Source organism: Fukomys damarensis, unplaced genomic scaffold (genome assembly GCF_012274545.1).
Source record: "Fukomys damarensis isolate Sample0158 unplaced genomic scaffold, DMR_v1.0_HiC HiC_scaffold_9, whole genome shotgun sequence".
Lineage (NCBI taxonomy): Eukaryota > Metazoa > Chordata > Mammalia > Rodentia > Bathyergidae > Fukomys > Fukomys damarensis.
Genome location: NW_022900921.1, coordinates 42,026,213 through 42,048,325, shown reverse-complemented (window position 1 = coordinate 42,048,325; position 22,113 = coordinate 42,026,213). Strand labels below are relative to the sequence as shown.

Sequence of the window (22,113 nt, the reverse complement as noted above, 5' to 3'; positions counted from 1 at the left end):
TACCTGGTACCAAAAAAAAAAAAAGAATTCAGAAGAAATGAAGAGATTCCTAGATACATATGAATTACCAAAACTGAACCAGGAAGACATAAAAAGTCTTGAAAAATCCAATAACAGGCAATGAAATTGAAGAAGTAATATTAAAAAAAAACCCAATTAAGAAAAGCCCAAGGCCAGGGATTTAGCTCAGTGGTGCTGCTGCCTGCCTTGCAAGTGGAAGGTCCCAAGTTCCATCCCCAGTACCAAAAAAGAAGAAAAGCCCAAGTCTGGATGGATTCACTACTGAATTGTAAGAGAACTTCAGAGAACATTTAACACCAGTATACCTCAAGCTCTTTGCTGAAACTGAAAGGGAAAGAGTACTCTCAGTCATTCTTGCAAGCTAGCATTATACTAATTATAAAACCAGACAAAGATTCAACCGAAAAAGAGAGGTATAGACCAATTTCTTTAATGAATATAGATGCAAAATCCTCAAAAAGATTTTGACAAATGGAATGCAACAAGTCATCAATCAAAAAGATCATCCATCATGACCATCCCAGGGATACAAGGCTTCATCCCAGAGATACAAGGATGTTTTAACATATGCAAATCAATAAACATAATGCAACAAATAAACAGAAGCAAAGACAAAAATCATACAATCATCTCAATAGACACAGAAAAAACACTCTGACAAAATCCAACATCCATTCACATTAAAAACACCAAAGAAAACAGGTATAGAAAAACTTTATCTCGATCTGATAAAAGCCATTTATGACACGAACCTACTGCCAACATCATATTAAGTGGGGAAGAACTGAAAGCTTTCCCTATAAAATCAGAAGTAAGACAAGGATGTCTACTATCACCACTCCTGTTCAACATAGTACTCAAAACATTAGCAAAGACAATTAGGCAAAGTAAAAGAGATATGTACAGGAAATGAAAAAGTCAAATTATCAGTATTTGAAGATGACATGATTCTCATCATAGAAACAAAAAATTCCACCAAAGGATTCCTAGAATTAATAACCAAATTCAGCAATGTAGCAGAATACAAAATCAACACTCAAATATCAATAGTGTTCCTGTACACCAAAAATGAACTTACTAGAAAGAAACTAGGAAAAATAGCATTCACAATAACACTGAGAAAATTAAATACTTAGAAATTAACCTAACTAAGGAAGTGAAAGACCTCTACAATGAAAACTACAGTACTCTGACAAAGGATGAGGAAGACCCAGAAAATGGAAGGATATCTCCTGCTCCTGGAGAAACAGAGCCAATATAGTGAAAATGGCCATACTTTCAGAACTGATACACAGACTTAATGTAACTCCAATCACAATATCAACAGCATTCTTCACAGAATTAGAGGAAACAATTCTAAAATTGACATGGAACCAGAAGAGACTCAGAATAGAAAAAAAAAAAAAAAAAAAAAAAAAAAAAAAAATCCTGGCCAACAAGAGCAAAACAGGAGACATTACAATCCCAGATTTCAAAGCTACAGTGATAAAAGCAGCATATTACTGGCACAAAAATAGACATGTGGATCAATGGGACAGAATACAGAGTGCAGAAAACACCCAGGCGCATTCAAGTATTTGATCTTTGACAAAGGGGCCAATAAGCTGGAGGGAAAGAAGCCACTTTAATAAATGGTGCTGGGAAAACTGGCCATCCAGATGCAGAAGATTGAATCTAGATTTTTTTTAAGGACCAGAGGGGAATTAAGGCCTAATTGGCCTCCACTGTAAGCACAAAGGAGAAAGGCTGCACTCAAGGGTGATTGCATATTAGGGAAAAGTTAAGACAGCTGAGGTTAAGTTGTTTACCAGCGAATGTACTGATGGATATTGGAGACCAGATGAATCTTGTGTTACTTTGATTGCTTGTGCCTGTGTTTGAGTGAATAAAAGTGTGGTAAGCCAGAGGCTCAGGGCTCCTCTGCCTGCTAGAGGCCTGAGCCCCTTGGCTGCCTGAATCTTGAGCCAACAGTGTCTCTTTATTATTCATCCTCATCCTGCCACCGCAGCCCCCCACCCCCAGGTAGGAGCAAGGCAGGCTGGGCTAGCCGGCTACAGGTGGCGCCCCAGCATGGGGCCGGGAACCGGGTCACCTACATAGATCCATATCTTTCACCATATACTAAAGTAAAATCAAAATGGGTCAAAGATCTAAATGTTAAATCAGAAACAATATGCTAGGAGATAAAATAGGTAAAAATGAATTCATAGGTATAGGCAAAGACTTTTTGAATAGAATGCCAGTTGCATAGGAAATAGTACCATGAACCAACAAATGAGATAATATCAAATTAAAAACCTCCGCACAGCAAAAGAAACAACCAGCTGACAACCTACAGAAGATTCTGCCAGCTATTCCTCAAATAGAGGACTAATATCTAGATATATAAAGAACTCAAAAAAATTAGCCCCTTCAAAATAAAAGCCCAAGCAAAAGGGGGGTGGGTAATGAAATGAACAGACACTTCTCAGAAGTACATTTGGCCAATAAATACAGGAAGAAATGTTCAACAACACTGGTTATTACAGAAATATAAATTAAAACAATGCTGAGATTCCATTTTACCTCAGAAAGAATAGCCATCATCAAGAAAACAAATGCTGTGGGGTAAAGAAAACAAAGATGTGGGGTTAAAGGAACCCTTTTCCATTGTTAGTGGAAAGGTAAACTAGTACAACCACTATCAAAACTCAGTGTAGAATCCCTGTAAAATTAAAAATTGAAATCCCACTTGACTCAGCTATTTCCCTTCTAGGTACCTTCCCAAAAGACTTAAAGTCATCATACCACAGTGATACATGCATACCCATGTTTATAGCAACATAATTCATAGTTGCTAAATCTTCACAGTGGCCTATACATCCATCAACAGATGAATGGATGAAGGAAGTGTGGTATTTACACACAATGGAGGACTCCTCTGCCATAAACAAGGATAAACGTGAGACATTTGTAGGAAAATGGATGCACTTGAGACCATAATGTTAAATAAAAGAAATCAGATTTGCATGCTAAAATATCACATGGTTTATCTTATATAAGAAACCTAACATATGAATAAAGAGCAAAATAAAAGACAACAGGAATTAGGGAAGTAGATCTTTCTTAAATGGGAAGGGGATCAAGGGATGGAGGGAGAAGGAGACACAAAAAGAATTAATAGGTGTTATGTCCATGTACCAACTCCCCACAATGAATGTAAACACGTACAGGCAATATGGACTAATAAAAACTAAAAATTACCAAAATAAACTAAGACAGAAGGACCGCAGGTTTCAGAGTGAGAATGCCCTTGCCAACACATTGATTTTAGACTTTTAGCCTTGAGGACTGTAAGACAATACATTTTTATTTTAAGTCATTCACTTTGTGGTAGTTTATTTTGGCAACCCTGGCCAACTAATACATTTGTACTTGATTATCAGCCACTCGACGAAACCAGTCAGAGGAGAAGCCTTTCCTCCAAAGTTCTATTTCGTTTTATGTTTAACTCTCTGCTGAAGTAAGATTTCTTAAATAACCTCTCTGTTTTGCTGAACTGCTGTTTCTCCCCAGCACATGATTAGCTCTGACATGATCAGGAATATGATAAGATAGGGAGGGGAGATTGTCAGCCAGATTCTTCCCAAAGTAACCTAAAACACATATTTCTTACATGATATCTTCATGGAGGTAAGAATGGAGGAGTCACTCAGCTGGGTGGTCCCAGTGGAGTCTTTCCTGTGGCTGCCATCAAAGTACTATATAGAGTTGTGTCATCTGATGCCTTGGAATCCAAAGCCTGGGTAGGGCCCAGGAAATGAGAAGGACAAAAATCATAAACATTATCTTTGGGAGGCATGAAGTTTAAAGAAGAAGGCTTATAATATACCACCCTTCAGACTAGAAACCCCACCCCTCACCCCCAGTGTAGAAGGAGAAAGAGGGAGAGGAAAGCAGAGGACTGTAGGAAATCGTTCTGAAAGAACTGTAACTAGCTTTCCTGGAAGAGGCCTGGGCAATGTGGAAAGACTCTAGAGCTGTCCTAAGCACTTTATATGGGCTCCTTGTGAGCATTTAATCCCTATAAACCCCTGTGAAGGAAGTATATTAATTATAATTGAGGAAACTGAGGCTAAGCAAATTAATTTTCCCAAAGACACTCCTCATGTAAGTAGGTGTTGTAGTCAGGTTCCAAGATGGCCTTATAGGAGCCCTACCCCCTCAAATTCACATCTGTCACGGTCTTATACTCAGGACTGGTCTGTGTGACTAAGGGAGTATAGTTAGGTCCTAAAGGACATATGGTGTCTGCCTTCTGTAACATGGATTGCTTGCTCTTGGAGAAGTTAGCTGCGACATCATGAGAACACTCAAGACATCTATGAAGGGGCCCACAGAGTAAACAACTAGCCTCCTGCCAACAACCACATGAATGAAGGAAGCATCTTGAGAGAGAATCCACCAACATCAGTCAGGCCTTCAGATAACAGCAGTGCTGGTGGACATCTTGCCCACAACCACATGAGAAATTCTGAGTCAGAACCACCCAGTTAGGTGACTCTCAAATTCCTGCCCCACTGAAAGTGAATTAAGCAATATTTGTTGCTTTAGGTCACTGTGGGCTGATTGGTTCTGTAGCACAGATAACTCACAGAGCAGGGTTCATGATCTCTGGATCAGGCCGCCCATCTCTTCAAAGGTCCTTCTGCATTCCATCCTTTTTCCTATCAGTACTAAATGGAGAATACATCAACAGTAAAATGAAATCTTCATTAAAAATTAAAGTGCAAATGTTATTAAATCCTTGACAGAAATTTGAAGGAGAGAGGAAAGATTTTGGCAACTGCAGGAACAAGCATGGCAAGAGATATAGCAAGGCCAGAAAAGCATTCAACCCAAAACTTCAATGAGTATAAACTCTGGGGCAGGCATGGGCAGCCATAGTCTTGTCCCTGGTGAGACACAGACATACAGAATGGCCTGGGACAATCAGGGAAGAGTCCCCTCCTTCCAGTGTGTCTAGTCATCCAGTATGCACTTGGGAGAAGCAGAAGAGGAGACTGAGGGCTCGCCAAGGCACAATGGGAGACTTGCATTCAAAAATGTATTTTTGTCCATGTTTATAGCAGCACAGTTTGTAATAGCTAAATCTTGGAAACAGCCTATTTGCCCATCCGTTGGAAACTCGATAAAGAAGTTGTGGTTTTTCTATAAAATGGAATATTACTCAGCCATAAAGAACGAGAAAATAGATTCATTCCTAGGAAAATGGATACATATTGAAGATATACTCCTAAGTGAAATAAATAAGTCACACATGTGTGAATACCGAATAGTTTCCCTGGTGTAAATAATCTGCAACAATGCATAAGATTCTAATAAGATTACTGACATTTAGAAATGGGAAGAAAGGAGCTAAAGGTGTAGGGAAGGTGGGATGGGTAGGGGAAGAGTAAAAAGGGAAAAGAAAAAAATGTGAGAGAATGAAAAGATGAAAATAAAGTGTTTGTAGATGGGGAGGGGAGGAGGGGGTGAAGGGAGGGCAGAGGTAAGGGGAAAAAATGAGAATCAAGACTTGTCATGTAGAGGTACAAGATCCCAACAATGAATGTAACTGTACTATACCCCTAAAATGTACCAATAAACTCAATTAAAGCTGAAAAAAAAATGTATGTTTGTGAGTCCTTTTTGTTCTGAAAATATTAAGTTGTTAACCTTAGGAGACAGCAAGGGGGCCAGGGATTGAGCTCAGTGGTGCTGCTGTCTGCCTCACAAGCTCATGGTCCAGAGTTCGATCACCAGTATGGGGGGTGGGGGGAGCAAGGGCTTAACCCTAAATACAGGTGAGCATCAACCTAGGGTATGGCCATTGTGGGGATACTCAGGGGGTGACCAAGACACCTTAAGGTATCCATATTCAAACAGTACTGAGTAAATATCTTCTAAACTCTTCTGTATGCAAAGCACCTGCTGAGCATTGCAAGTTCCACCTTCAAGGAGCCAAGAGTAGGACAAGCACACACAGAATTAAAATCCAAGAAAAATATTGTGTCCCTGAGGTCTGTGGCATAACTCAATGGCAGAAGCCCAGTCAGCAATGGTGCTCACTGGGCAGCTAGGAGACTGTGACCTGGGGTCTGCCAGGGGCAGCAATGATAGTTATTAGGAATAGGCAGCCTGTGGGCTGGTTTGTCAGTACAGTGGTATTGAGGGAATATATACACATTTATAGCCAAGAGCTAGGAAAACCAAGACACAGTCGGGGACACCAGTGAGTTTAGAGTCTGAAAGTTCCAGGTCAAAGCAAGAAATGAATAGAAACAAAGCCAAGAGTCCAACTGAGTGTGAAAGTTTGGATTGGATGACCAGGAGAGCAAGAGTTTAAAGTCTGGCTTTGGATGTAGCTTCTTCAAGACTGAGGGAGGAGCTAAAGTGGCAGAGTAAGAGTTCTTACCTCCCTTGGGATAGGTAGTTGGTCTGAAAAGATGGCAAAAATACAAACCCATAGAAAAAAAATTCCCTGTTTGGTTGGAGAATCAGTAAAGGCCTGTGAGGCTTGGGGAATAGCTCACACCAGCACACACAGTGGGGAGAAGAGCTACCAAATCATAGAAGGAAAAGGATTTGACTGGTTGTTTCACACATTCCTTTTTTTTTCTTTTTATTGAGTTTATTGGTACAATCTAGGTATACAATACAGTTACATTCATCATTGGGATTCTGTACCTTTACACAATAGGTCTTGATTCTCATTTTTTCCCTTGTCCCTGCCCTCCCTTCACCCTCTCCTCCCCTCCCCATTTACAAACACCGCGCATTCCTTTTGATTAGTTTTAACTTCATGGCGGAAAGGCTTTGAAAACTGAAAAAACAATGTCTACAGCAGAATGTTGGGGTCCAATTTCATTTGTAAATTTAAAATTGGCATTCAATTCAATAGGCAATGAAATGCTACATGCTGTTGGATGTGATTTTCCTCCCCAGTTGGGCAAGCAGCTGTTTGATTCCTATTATAATTGGAATGTGGTTCATCCCCACCAAAACTCATGTTGAGCCTTGGTCCCCAAGTGGCATGATGGGAGGTGGTGTCTTTAAGGAGGATTAAGGAGGAGAACGTTAGGTCTCTCTAGAGTGCATTCTCACTCTCTTGGGCTCAGGTTACTGTAGTCACTGTGAGAGTGAGTTGTTAGAAGCAAATCTGGCTTCTTCTGCTCCTTCTCTTTCTCCCTTTCCTGCCATGTGGTCTCTGTCACACATGTGCTGTCTCTGCTTCCACACGAGCTTTCTGGCACTCTCGCTTGGGCTCTGCCCTGTGATGCCAGGCGCTGTGTCATGAGGTAGTCAGAAGGCTCTCGTCAGAGAACTAACAGACGGGACTACCTAATCTTGAGATTTACCTTCAGAAAGGGTGGACTAAGCAAACCTCTTTGTTTTATAAAAGTACTGTCTTTCATTATAGCAACACAAAACAAGTTGAGATGGTTCTTAAACCCATTCTAAAATTTCTGCCTTTGCAAAAGTGGATGCTGTTTCATGGAAGGACCTCACCAGCCTGCTACACTCTGTCTGTTCCTCAAGCCAAGCTCAAACACCAAACACCAAACACCAGTTTTTTGTATTTTCACACTTCTGCCCTGGGGAGACACTAAATTTATGTCAAATGATGCTTATCAGCTGCCAGGCAGAGGATCATCCTGTGACTGGGTTGTCATTGCCCCCACATGTGCCAGTTTAGCCATGTGTGACAGTACCTAATGATTGAATTGACCCTTCAGTGGAGTTATTTGCATTGGTAGCACCAGAAAAGGTTGAATTTAAACTTGAATTTGGGCTGGGCATGGTGGCGCATGCCCGTAATCCCAGCACCCGGGAGGCTGAGGCAGGAAGATCGCTGTGAGTTCAAGACCAGCCTAAGCTATATAGTGAGTTCCACATTAGCCTCAACTACATAGTAAGACACTGTCTCAAAAAACCAAAAAAAAAAAAAACCCTTGAATTTAGTTCCCTAATCATGGCTTAAAATGACTTTTAAAAGATTATATGTGATGCAGAAATGAAACTAAAAATAATGTTGTATGCAAAAGACCTGAGAGTAAGTCTGGTTTTAAACTGTGATGCAAAGAGGGCAATTTCCCTTTTCTCTGAGAAATCACCCAAAAGTAAAAATGAGAATAAGAAACAGGAATAAGACTCTTCTTCAATAAAATTAAGAGGTATTTGTAACCCTGAACCAAAACAGACATGGAGGGTTTCCGAATACAGTGAAGGTCAAGCAAGCCTGTGGGAAGGTAATGAGAGAGGATGTCCGCAATTGGAAACATCAGCCAAGGCCCGGGAAAGCCTAGTTCCTTGAAGCAAAGGACACACCCTGAGAGGCTAACCTAACAATCCCTTTGTGGAATGAGACGGTGCACAGCTTGATAGATGGAGATTCCCTAGGCAGATGAAACACAAAGCCTTAACAAAAAAGAAAGGCAAAATTGAATGAGAAAGGACACTGACAAGCTGTGTTTGCATCTGAAGTGGTAAGGCGGGAGGGCCAGAGCAACCGTGCCGCACACCTCTCTTCTGCCCAGGAAGAAACAAGGGGTGAAACAGCTCACACACACAATCATCTTTAGTCTGGAGGGTGGCACAGATCCCTCATCAGTCTTGACCTCTAAGAATTCACCTCTCTACAAAAGATTTCCTTCTTAACAGTCACGGAATCAAAACACACCACAGTAAAGGGAAGGATAGTTGCTTGGTTATGCAGAAAGCCCTTAAACAGCAGCAGATTCTCCCTCAGTGCTGTGCTGGCAGCACAGCAGACTTCCCCCTCGGTTCTGACAGCAACTTCCTTCATGCCAAATCCTCTACTGTAAGGAATGAGAAAGCTACTGGGGACAGAGAATGTGTCACAAGTCCTTTATTGTCCTTAAATATGAGGAGACTATGACACTTCATGACCAGTGTTCTACTTCTTCTAAGATGAGACCAATCAATGTCCAGTGAAGCAAGATGGCTCTGTTCAAGGAAGGCAGCAGACAGGAAGTTAATCTTTTCTCCTGTTCCTCAAAGTCAGATTCAAAGAATGCAGTGATCTGATTTTGTAGGGCTAAGATTCAGTCCAGTAAAAATTTACTGCATCCTATGACCCAAATTGAGCTTTTAAAAAAAAAAAGGTATTGTCCCATTTCATCTTCACAAGAGCAAACAAATCAATCTATACTAAACTATAGAGATAAATATTAAAATTGGAGGTAATAAGCCACTCATTCGCAAATTTAGTACGCATCAGAATCACCTACAGGAAAAACACAGGTTGTCAAGAGAATTTCTAATTTAGAGGGTTGGGTGGGGCCTAAGAATTTGCATTTCTAACATATCCCCAGGTATGACCTTCCTGGCCCCAAGGATCCATACTTTGAGAACCGCAGAAGAAAATGACATGGGCCACCATGTCAAACCAGAAGGCCCCTTCCCTGTCAGGGACTGTGGCTGTCCGACAGATCAAGTGGTTTGGATGCATGTATCTGCTAGAGCTCTTCCTTACTGGTCTAGCTTAGTAGTATTTACACTTCGGTATCTCCCTAAGATTTCTGCAGGGGGCTGCCTGAATGAAACAAAGAAAGAATGCTTTATGGCAGACTTGAGAGATTTTCCAAGACAGTTTTGGTTCTACTTGATTTTTGCCTTCTGCGCTAACCACGAAACATTATTCACTTATCAATGCTGATGCTGCTGCATAATAACAGGAAAGCTGTAATAGGAAGACAGACTCTCCACCCTTGTGTATAAGCACATGACTTGGGTGGAAGAGGATTTAGGAGGACACATGTAAAGGTACATATGCTTACACCAAAAGAGTGGGAAATATATAAGGATTCTCATAGCATGGGTGTTCCAAGCAGAGGAACCACAAGTGCAAAGCAGAAAGGCAGAAAATGCTTCCATTTCTCTGTGTTTCCCGGCATTCCGTCCAGCTAGCACAGCGCTCATGGACTAGGAGTGCAATCAGGAAACACCAAGATCATCGAGGGGCATCAGTTATGGGGGGATTCTTTTGGAGCAGAACTGTCTAGTAGGATTTTCTGCAGCGGTAGAAATGGTCTATATCTACATTGTTCAATATGATAGTTGCCAGCTGTATATGACTGTTTAGTACTTGAAATGTGGCAAATGGAACTGAGGAACTGAATTTTTAATTTTTAGTTTAATTCTAATTTCAAACTTAAATAGGTGCAGGTGGCCACATGTGATGGCACTTCTGGACATGTCCTGGGTGTCATAATTGCTGGCCTCTGCTTGATGGCTCCCCAAAGGGTCTTCTGTCTGCCATTCATTAACACTGTTGAAGTTACTGTGGGAAAAGTTCTGTGTTAGATGCAGGTGGGAATCAGTGATGAAGGGGTCTGGTCTCTACTATCAAGGACCTCACAACCTCAAAAGATGAAACTACACAGGTAACTAAAGTACCAATGGGAGCGCCCAGCAACAGGGGAACCCAGAACTCTGTGACAACACACCAGAAACCCACAGTCCTGTCTGTTGCTCAGTGATGGCTTCTCAGGACAGAGGTATCAGACTGAGTCACATTTATCGTGGAGGTTGAAGATAGGCCATGTAGAAGGGATGATGCCCTGCAGTTTTCAGGGCAACATTTAAGCCCTAGAACTCACTGCCTGCCCCTGTGCTGTTATTTAATTGAGCCACCAAATCATGGTGGGAAATTACTATTTATTCTATTTACTTTTATATATTTTTATCCCACTCCTACCCCCAAAAAGAGAGTGGAAGAAGATTTTAAGAATAAACATATGGTACAATAGGATAAAAAAATCTTAGGGTGAACCTATAGGACTCAAGTTATCACCAACCCCTCTGAGCCATCAGACACATTTTTGTGGGTGAATTAGCCTTGCCTCCTATGAGGCACCTGAAATCACAGCAGGAACATCCTCACTAGGCTTTTCCCAGGCAGTCCCCAACCAAATGGTTGCCCAAAGATGGACGAGATTGGAGGAAGGCAGCACCAGGGAGTTTGCCCAGTTCTATAGCACAGGAGAATAAGTAATGGGACCTGTAACCTAGCAGCACCCAATGATACCAGTAGGTTGAATTATGCCTCCTCCAGAAATGAAAAGATGTGTTGGAATCCTAACACTCAGATTGTAAACTTCTTTGGAAATATGATTTATCCCTTTATGACCTCATTTTAACTTGATCAGATCTGCCAAGATCTTATTTTAGGGCTGATAATTTAGTTCAGTGGCACTGCGCCTACCTCACAAGCACAAGGTCCTGACTTCAATCCCCAGTACAAAAAAAAATGAGGTCATAAAGATCGACCCTAATCCAATGTGACTTGTTCCTATGCAGAGGGGAGGAAGTAGATTGGTGATAAGCACTTGCCTAGCATGTGCAAGGCCCTGGGTTCTGTCTCCAGCACTGATGATGATGGTGATGATGATGATGATGATGATGATGATGATGATGATGATGATGAATTAAAAGGGGAAATTTGGGCACAGAGATAGACACACGCAAGGAAGGGAGCCAAGTGAAAAATGGAGAACTGGAGTAAAACCTGTACAAGTCAGGGAACACCCGAGTCTACTAGAAGCTAGGAAAAGGCAAGAAAAAAATCCTACTCTATAGGTTCCAGAGATTGCATGGCCCTTATCTGCACCTCGATTTTTTTACTTTTAGCCTGAAAAACTGCAAGACAATAAATTTCAGCTGTTCTGAGTCACCTAGTTGTAGTACTTTGTTACAGCAGCCCTAGGAGAATTCCTTAGGCCAATTAAATTTAATAGTTTAATTCAGCAGTTATAAACAAAACAAGGCAAAACAAAACAAAGAAGCAACCAGAACAGTTCTGAAAACTCTCCCTAACAGTGTGATCTGCCAGCATTTCTGCAAAACGAAGTGAGAGATAGTGATACTTGATTGGTGAGAGCTTAACTAGTTAATTAGTTACTGTAATTAATCTCCATATTGCTTAGTCCAGTGCAGAAGCCTGTCAAGTCAATGGCCTCCTACCAATATTAGTGATCATAAATACACACCCTGATTCATGGCAGTGCTGGAAGGGCTGTGGGGCCAGATCTAAGCTGGGGAGTGAGGTGCTGAACCTGCAGTCAGAGGCTCAGGTTCTCAAGGGTCCTGTGTGTCTGAGTACACAGTGGGTGAAACATGACTGCTTTAGCGACGGTGATTACTTCTAACCATAGAAACTTTTCTTGCCATTAATTTAATTATTACTGTAGCACAAGGAATGGGAGCAGACTACACACAAAAAAATAGACACTGTATTCTCAACCTGAGAAAGACTTCTCATTTCCTGATCAGCTTTCCACTTGTTCTACATGAATTTGTCTTTTGTATTGTGTTTTTGTGCTTATTTTTGTTTTGTTTTGTTCCCACTGTCTTTGCTAATCATTTTCTAGTCTGTATAACTTTATTTTAAAATAGAAATAGCCAACTATAACTAATGTGCACTTTTCTTCCCATGTTATTTCACACAATGTGACTTGTCATTCCTGACGGTGAATTGAGATGTACCTCTAGGAGAATAAAGTTACCAAAAATGAAAAGCTACACAAAAGAATCATTTAAAAAATGTAAGGGGGAGTTGGACCATAAGACCAATGAGTCAACTTGCTTTAGTGTATAAAAATGCTCTCAGCATTCACTATAAAATTTTTGATTTCTAAAATTTGGTTTAATAACAGTATCCTAGTGTAAATTGGCCTTTGATTTTAAAAATATTTTCCTGTACTTTGCATCTCTTTATTTGTAAAGTACAATAATAATAACACTACCTCATTGGGTTTGTGTTGATCAGCTCCCATCCTTATAACACATACCTGAGATAATCAACTTGTAAAGAGAGAAGGTTTAATCTGGTGTACAATTTAGGGGGTTTCAGGATGCCAAAAAGAGTGGAAGAGCAAGGGACCAGGATCCTGCAATCTCCTTCAAGGGTACACCCCCCCAATGACCTAAAGACTTCCCACCTCCGAAGACCCGGCCATTCCCTATAGCCCCCAGTGGAGAGCAAGTCCTTACCGCACCTACTTTGGGGAACACTTTAAGACCCAAATTAGCATGGTTGTCCCGGGTTAACAATTAACTTGAAACCATGCTTGGACCATCATTAGGGCTTTGGGGTATTAAGTGAAAAGCTCTTCAGGTCACAGGCCTTGCCCCTAAAAATTTATAGTCAAATTTGGGATACCAGCAAATAAGGCAACACTGGCTTTTATTTCCTCCCCTACCTCTCCCCTCAAGCCCTTCCTTGACCTGAGAGAGTATCTTTTCTAGAAGGTTGAAAAAGAGGCTAAGATAGCAAATATGTGTTAAAGATCTGTTCAAAACAAAGAAGAGACTCGCATCTTTTACCCTTCTCTTTAGCTCACTCTGACTATAGGGTAAAGAATTCCAAGAGAAGAGATTTCATAGGGCTAAAAGACAGCCAGTGGGATGTGTCCTCCGGAAGGAAGAAGGAATGGTAGGAGGGGCTTGCAGGCTAGAATTCCAAGGACTTGGAGACAGCTGAAGGTAGGAACTGGATGTGGGAGATTTCTGTGGTAACTCAGGCAGCAGGGAGGAGATGAGGTCGGCCAAAGAGGCAGAGAATCCAGGAGGAGGAGCTGGGTGAGGAGAGATGTGGGTTCATTTTATCCCACTAAGTACAGCGACCTGCAGCACATTCCACAGTGCAGCAGTGGGATCAGTTTGGCCCTCAGAGGCCACCTGGTCCCACTATCGGCTCCTCCTCTCCAGATCCTGATGGTGCTGCTGCCTTAACCAGTGATGATGTGCTATTAGCTCCCTGTACAGCCTGGCCCTACTTTACCAGCTTAAATAGTGAAACATTCTCCCTTACTCTAAGACCATGAAATTCCACTACTAGAAATTCAAATATAAAACTGAGTCAAGCTGGGTGAGGTGGCACGTGCCTGCCATCCCAGCATTCTTGGAAGCTGCAGTAGTAGCATCACAAGTTCAAACCCAGCCTGGGCAAATTCATGAGTTAGCAAGACCCTGCCTCCAAAAGAAAAAAAGCAGGGATTTGGGGTGGCTGGAGACATAGCTTGGTGCAAAGACGCTGGGTTCAATACCCCATAAAGAAAAAGAAAAAGTAAGTCAAAACATGGGTAAGATTTGTACACAAAGATTTATACCTGTGGACTATTTATACTAAGTGATGATTAACAGCTTAACTACTCCAAATTTCAAGTTTGGTAATTATGCTATTAAATTACTTTTTTCTGAATTAGTTTTCAACTTCACCCAGTAGAAGTACACACATGTGCACATGCACGCATGCATGAGCGCGCACACACACACACACACACACACACACTCAAATGGGTGCATGAAAAACTGGTAAAATCTGAAAAGCTCTGTGATTGGACCAATTCAATTTCCTGCTGTGGTAATGTACTTAGTTACAGAAGTTGTCACCACTTATATAGACTGATAGACTCAGAACAGAATTGTCCTGACTGCCACAAAGATTTTCTTTCCTCTGGCTACATTTTTGCTGCAACAAACATCCCCATTTCCTCAATCCCTTCTTTACCTCTGGCAACCGACAAGCTGTTATTTTATCATTTCAACCATGTCATATAAATCAGTATGGTGGCATATGCCTGTAACCCCAGCTGCTCAGAAGGCTGAGGCAGGAGGATTAAGAATTTATTTGTTTTGTTTTGTGTTGTTTTTTTTTTTTTTGGTACCGGGGTTTGAACTTGGGTCCTTGTGCTTGCAAGGCAGGCCACCGAACCACTGAGCTAAATCCCCAGCCCAGGATTAAGAATTTAAGGCCAGCCTTGGCAACTTAATGTGGTGTTTTCTCAAAATGAAAAATAAACAGGATGGGGGATATAGGTCAGTCAGTGTAAGTGCTTGGCTAGCTTGTATGAGGCCCTGGTTTCAATCCTCAGTACCAATTGGAAAAAAAATTTTTTAAAGAAGCAGTGTATAAATAGAATCATGTATGTAACTTTTTAAGCTTTTTATTATTATTATTATTGTTGTTGTTGTTGTTGTTGTTGTTATTCTACATAGGGCCTCAGAGGTCCATCCACGTTGTTATATATGTCAATTGCTTATTTCTTTTTACTGCTAAGTAGAATCCCATGGTATAGATAAGCAGTAATCCTCTCTTATCCATGGTTATACTTTTCCTAGTTTCAGTTCCCAGTGATCAACCATAGCCCAAAAAATATTCAGTGGAAAATTCCGTAAATTAACTATTCATAACTTTTAAATGCCATGCCGTTCTGAGTAACATGATAAAATTTCATGCTGCTGCACAACTACCCAGCTCTCTCCTGCCAGATACATGAGTCACCCCTTTGTCCAGCATCCACACTGTGAACACTACCCACCCACAAGTCAGTAGCTGCATGAACTATCAGATATGCAGGGTTTGGCATCCACTGGGTGCCCTGGAGCATATCCCTCAAGGATAAGGAAAGACCACTTATCACAATTTGCTCAACAAGTCACTCTTTAAAGAACATCTGATTGATTCCAATTTTGAGCTCTTGTGAAAGAAACTGCTATGCATACATTTCTGTATGAAGTTTTTATTTCTTTTAGAATAAATATCCAAAGTGCAATTGCTAAGTTGTGTGGCAATTGCATGTCTAAGAAACTGCCAACCTATTTTCTGGACTGGCTAAATTGTATGACATTGCCACCAGCAACGTATAGCAATCTGTTTTCTGTGAGTCTTTCCCAACAACTAATGACGTCATAATTTTCATTTGAGGCATTCTGACAGGTGGGCGGTGGCATCTCAATGTGGTTTTAATCTGCACTGCCTCAATAGTTAGCAATATGAACAACTTTTTATATGATCTTCCTTTCTTCATAGCTGACATCTGTTTGTCTTTTTTAGAGAAATGTCTACTAATGTCTCTTGTCCATATTCTAATTGGATTGTTTGTTTTTACTGGTGAGCTTTGAGACTTCTTTCTATAGTTTATTCAGACTTTCCTCATAAGTATTTATGTCAGTGAGAGGCTTGATGCAGATCTCTCCACATTTAGGAATTTCCCACTCATTCCGAGGTTGCAAAGCTTTTAGCAAGAATGGATACTGGATTTTATCAAATGCTTTTTCTCCTTCAGTTGTTATGATCCTACAATTCCTCCATTTAAGCCTGTTATATGATATATTTCATTTATTGACTTTTAAAATCTGAATGAGATTTGCATACCTGATCAAATATCCATTGGTTGTTCTTTTTATTTATTGCTGGGTCTGAATTGCTAATATTTGCTGAAGATTTTTCTAAGTTCTCTCTCTCTCTCTCTCAGACAGGATCTCACTATGTGGCTCAGGCTGGCCTCGAACTCATAGTCATCCCTTATTTCAGCCTCCCAAGTACTAGGATTACAGGCGTCCACCACCATCACCAGCTGATTTTTCTAAGTTCTTCAGAGTTACTGTCTGTAGCTTTATTTCTTTATGTGCTATCTTGTCTGGTTTTGATTTTACAGTAAAATTTACTGTGCAGAATAATTTTAGAATGTTCACTTCTCTTTTATTTTCAGAAAAACATCAATAAAGTTGATGTTCATTCTTCTTTAAATGTTAGAATTCTCCAGTGAAACCACCTGCCCCTAATGATTGTTGAATTTAGTTTCTTTAATAATCACAGGGCTGTGTAGATTTTCTATTACATCTCAAGTTGTGAAAGTTCATGCTTTTCAAGGAAATTGCCCATTCCTTCCACAATGTTGAATTTTCAAGCATTATGCTTTTGTAGTATTCCCTTCCTATCCTTTTAATGACTTCAGGATACATAGTGGTACTCCCTGTGTCATTTCTGTTAATCATAATTTGTGTCATTTTGTCTTTGTTAATTTTATTAATAGAGAATTATCAATTTTATTGATTGTTTTAAGGAATCAGCTTACTATTTCACTGATTTTATTTTCATTTTAATGAATTTCTTTTTTGTTGTTAGGATATAATTCACATATCATAAAATTCACCTTTGTAAAGGGTACAGTTCATTAGTTTTTAGAATAGTCACAAAGTGAGCACGTATAACCACTACCTAATTCCAGAACATTATCACCTCTAAGAGATACCCCCTACAAGTTAGCAATTACTCTATATCCATCCCTCTCCTAGCCCTTGGCACCAACTAATATACTTTTGTTTATGGATTTTATTCTGGACATTTCATGTAAATAGAATTATACAATGTGTGGGGTTTTTTTTTCATTTAGTATGCTATTTTCATCATGGTAACATATTCCAATAGTGTAATATGAACCAATGCTTCATTCCTTTTTATAGCTGAGTAATATCCCACTGTATTGTTGCTACACTTTGAATCTGGAATATCCTCCCAGTCCCGCATGTTAAAGGCCTGGTCACCAGCCTGTGGTGCTATTGGGAGATAACAGAAATTTTAAAAGGTGGAGGGGCTCATGGGTGGTCTTCTGGTCACTGGGGGCATGGCCTCAAAAGACATTTAAGAGATATTTTCTGTCTCTCTCTGTCTCCTCTCCTCTCTCATGGTAAAATGCATGCCTAGTATGTGTAAAGCCCTGGGTTCAATTCCCCAGCATTGAAAACAAGCAAACTTCCTAAGGCCACAGCTCCAAATCAGGTTGCATAAAGACACCCTTGCAGGTGTCATGTAGTGACACAGGTTCATGTAGTGACAATTATCTGGGAATGAAGCTGGAAGGGGCTCCAACCTTCCAGTCCTCCCTCCTAGTGAACCCTGTAGTGGCTGCCAGGCTGTTGGTTTTCACCTTGGCAATGGGCAGTCAGTTTTCAAGGCTACCATTGAACCTGGGCAAGTGAGATGGAAATATGACAAGTTAAAATACCAAAAACGCATTGCTCATAGTCAAATCGAGTCTTTTTTGTTTGGGGGTTTGTTTGTTTATTTTCTTTTGTTTTTGAATAAATAATCCCAGGTTGGTGAAAGTCTTTGGTGAATTTCCAGAGCTACAACAAATGTTGATTCTGAAAGTTTGCCACTTTCCCATTGCTTTTAAACTCTGAATAGGGAGTTTTACAGATCCCTACTCTGCCATTTTTCACTGCCATTACTTGACTTCATTGATTTCTAGTCCTGTTATTACTTTTTTTAGTGGCATTGCTTCAGATGCATTCCAAAGAAATTGACGTGCTGTAATTTATTCTCATTCAGTTACACATATTTTTTTCCTTTGAGACTTCCTCTTTAACCCATAGATAATTTAGAATTCTGTTGTTTTATAGCCAAGTGTTTAGAGTTTTTCTGTTGACTTTTTATTATTGATTCCATTATCTTCCAGGAACTTACTGCGTATGATTTCAAGTCTCTTAAATGTTTTGCAGTTTGAAATAGGTCACAGGATTTTTGTTTTGTTTTTGTGATACTGGCAAAACATTGAACCCAGAGGCCTCAACCATGCTAGGCATATGTTTCAAGATATGAATGGTCTATCTTGGTGAATGCTTTGTGGGCATTTAGAAAGAATATTCATCTTGCTGTAGTTGGGTCAAGTGTTCTTTAAATGGCAATTAGATTTTGCTGGATTGTGGTGCTATTCAGATATTCTCTAGCTTTGATGATTTTCTGTGAGGTAGTTCTATCAGTTGCTAAGAGTGGGACATTGAATTCTCCATTATTTTTTGATCCATCTGTAATATTCATCTATACACATATGTTTATATAATATTGAAATCCATTGATACTGTATCACCATGTTAAATAAGATATATAAACCTCACTTCTACCTATCCACTTAAAAATATAATTATTTGGTGTTTTCTAACATCAGATAATGTTACTTTTTTGCCTGATGATAAAACATAATTTAACAAACTCCATGAGAAATGAGGGTTAATTATATTTACCCTGTCACATTCTGGTGGCTTTTTAAATCCACTTCATCATTCTTTCCTTTCTGTAGTTCTAAGCCTTCTTTTGCTATCTTTCCCTTGGAAAGTGTCCTTCAGCCATCTTTTAAGGCAATATCTACAAGCAACTTGGTTCCTTTAGTTTTTCCTTGCCTGAAAATACATTTATTACCCCTTTACTCTTAAAGGATAATTTTTTCAGATGTAGAATTTATGGTTAACAGTCCTTTCTTTCAGCACTTATAAATACAAAATACAACTGAAAACTATAGTGAATGTTTAAATTTTTAAAAAATTGATCAAAGACACATTGCCATTAATCTTCCTCGACATACTCCCCCACACTTAACACACTCAACCCATTGTTCTTGAAACTGTCTGAAGCAGTTCTGGAAGTCCTCTTTCATGAATGTCCAGTTGTACTGCCTTGATGTCTGGAATGGATTCAAAACTTTTACCTTTTATTATCATTTTGACTTTGGGGAAGAGCCAGAAGATCCAGTGAATAAAGCAGATGAGGAGACACAGTAATGTTTTTGCAAATCTGCTTTTCTGTTGGATGGCCCTGAGCAACAGCATTCACCATGAAGATACTCATAAAAGATGCTTGCTCAAGAAAGAAGTGAGAACAATAGAATAAGTGTGTTTGAAGTGAGGAGGAATATTTTGAGGGGGATTCATGGCATGTCTTTTATTGTAATAAATTTCTTATTTAAGCACACAGTATATGTGATCTCATCTCAAACTGCCCCACTTTTTTTTTTTCCAGTACTGAGAATTGAACTCAAGACCTTGTACTCACCAGGCAGGCACAGTGCCACTGAGCTACATCCTCAGCCCTTACTCCACTTTCTTTTGGGCTTCTTGGTTCCCCATGAAAAATTTACTGTTATTTAAATTGTTTTTTTCATATAAGTAAAGTGCCATTTCTTTTTAGATGTTTTCAGATTTTTTTATTCCTGTTTAATTTTCAGAGATTTGACTACGATATCTGTTACTGTGAATTTCTTTGGGTTTATCCTGTTTGGATTTCTAGAAGTTTCTTGGATGTATTGTTTTATTATTTAATCTAATTTAGGAAATTTTCTGTCATTATTTCTTTCAATATGTTTCGATCTCCATTTTCTTTCTCCTCTTCCTCTAGAATGCCAGTAATAAGAATGTTAGATTATTTTCATCATAGTTTCTCACGTGTCTGCTCTTTTTCTTTTTAGTATATTGCTTCTGTGTTGTCAGATTGGGTAATTTCTACTGTTCTGTGTTCAATCTTAGTGATTTATTCCTTTGTCATATGTCTTATTGTTGTCCATTTGATGATTTTTTTTTTTTTGCTTATTGTACTTGCTGTTCTATAATTTAATTTTCCTTGGCTCCTTTTTCATTATCTCCTTTTCTGAGATGATCAGTTTTTTTCATGTGCTTCCAAATGTTTGTAATTCCTTGTTAATGCATTTTAATGGTGAGTGCTTTAGAGTCTTTGTCAGATAATTTCAACATTTGAGTCATCTCAGTATTGACATCTGTTGATTGTTTCTTTGGTTCAATTGATTTTTCTTGGTTGTTGGTATGATTCTTTCAGGTGTGTCCTGGACAACTTTATTATTATGTTGTAAGACTCTGAATCTTATTTAATCTTTTTTTCAGATAGTCATTCATTCATTCTAGGAGCAGCATTATAGGCCAAAGTGTCAGTGTTCAGTTCCTTCATAGGACCTGGTGACACCATCCTGACAAAAGTTAAGCAATGACTCATCGCCTATGAGTGGGTAGAAGTCCAGCAATCCTCCAAATGCCAATTCATACTGCCTCATTGTCTCCTGATGCAGTATAAGCTCAGCTCCGTGCCAGGCCCAACTGACAGGGTCAAGGCCACATGGGTGGCTGAGCAATCTTGCTACAGCCTGTATCCTTCAGTTTCTTTGGTGGCAGATGGAGGTGGGTACATAGTGAATCACTGGGCTCCACGGACAGCGCAAAAGCAGGGAAATTGGACTTCTGCCTACTTTGAGGGTGGCAGGTGGAACATTAGTTCCCTGTTTGGCCCTGCTAACACCACTGGGTGGGCAAATTAGAGCTTCACTCCTCCATTCTTGGTTCTTGAGAGAGAAATTAAAGATTATCTGCCTATAGAACCTGATGGGGACTTTAGGCAGGGATGTTGTGCCTTGGTGTTTTGCTGGAGTAGAGCAGATATTCTATTGTATTATGTCTCTCTTTCCTGGTACTTTGTTCTAGGGCAACAGGCTTTTCTTGAAGTCTTCCTTTTCCCTTTGCAATCCTTGTCGATGGACCCAGACTTCAGTCTTCACCAGCACTATGTTTCAGAGAGATGGCAAGCAAAAAGGAAACTTGGGGAACTCATCACCTTATTGTTCCTCATGTGTCCAAGTCCTCAATCACTCTTCTTTCTTCTTTCCACCCCGAAGACTCTTTCTGTTTGCTCATTGTCCTATGTCCAGTTTTTTGGTTGTAAAAGGGAAGATCCAACTCCATCTTGGCTAGAACCAAGAACTCTGAAACTATTTTTTTAAGATTTATGATGATGTGGGAAATACATAATGTTAAGTATAATAGAGAGAATTTACATGTATTACATAATCTTCACTGTGTCATACATTTTAGAATTGAATGGAAAATATCACACCATTGACAGCATTTATGACTGGATTGTTAGATTGAGTGAACTTCTAATTACCTTCATGTTTTTATCTTTATTTTCTGGTCCAGTTGTTTTACAGAGTAAAGAAAGTACCTTTTATAATACAAAGGCATGTTTACTTAAGTGCTAATTCATACACTAGGCTATAATCCCTTATATTTTTCTATTGGTCCTTGATTTGCCCCTTGGAAATATATACAGTACATATTCTCTTTCAAAAGACCTCATAAAACATTGAAAAAAATCTAAATTTATTTAGAGTAAATACAGATGAGCCTCTCCCTCAGACTTCCTGTGCTATCTCACCTTCAGTTTCTTCTTACCAATACTCTAGTATTTCTAGCTCTGAGGTTGTTTTGTTTTATTTTGTTTTATTTTGTTTGTGTTACTAGGGATCGAAGTCAGGACTTCAGGACCTTGTGCTTTCAAGGTACACACGGTGCCAGTGAGCTAAATCCCTGGCCCAAGGTATTCTTCTTTTTTTTTTTTTTTTTTTTTTTTTAATGAGTTTATTGGTACATTTAGGGATACAGTACAGTTACATTCATTGTTGGGATCATGTACCTTTACATGGCAAG

At 39.6% G+C, this 22,113-nt stretch overlaps 1 long non-coding RNA gene across 1 annotated transcript in view; it reads right to left on the bottom strand.

Annotated features, from left to right (window-relative positions):
• LOC117285385 overlaps positions 1-22,113 on the bottom strand; it is a 50,976-nt gene that overhangs the window by 2,258 nt on the left and 26,605 nt on the right. Inside the window, exons 2-3 of the long non-coding RNA XR_004516438.1 lie at positions 4,656-4,736; positions 3,677-3,802 (exon numbers count right to left, since the gene is read on the bottom strand). This is a non-coding gene — a long non-coding RNA (uncharacterized LOC117285385). The remainder of the gene's footprint in view (positions 1-3,676; positions 3,803-4,655; positions 4,737-22,113) is intronic.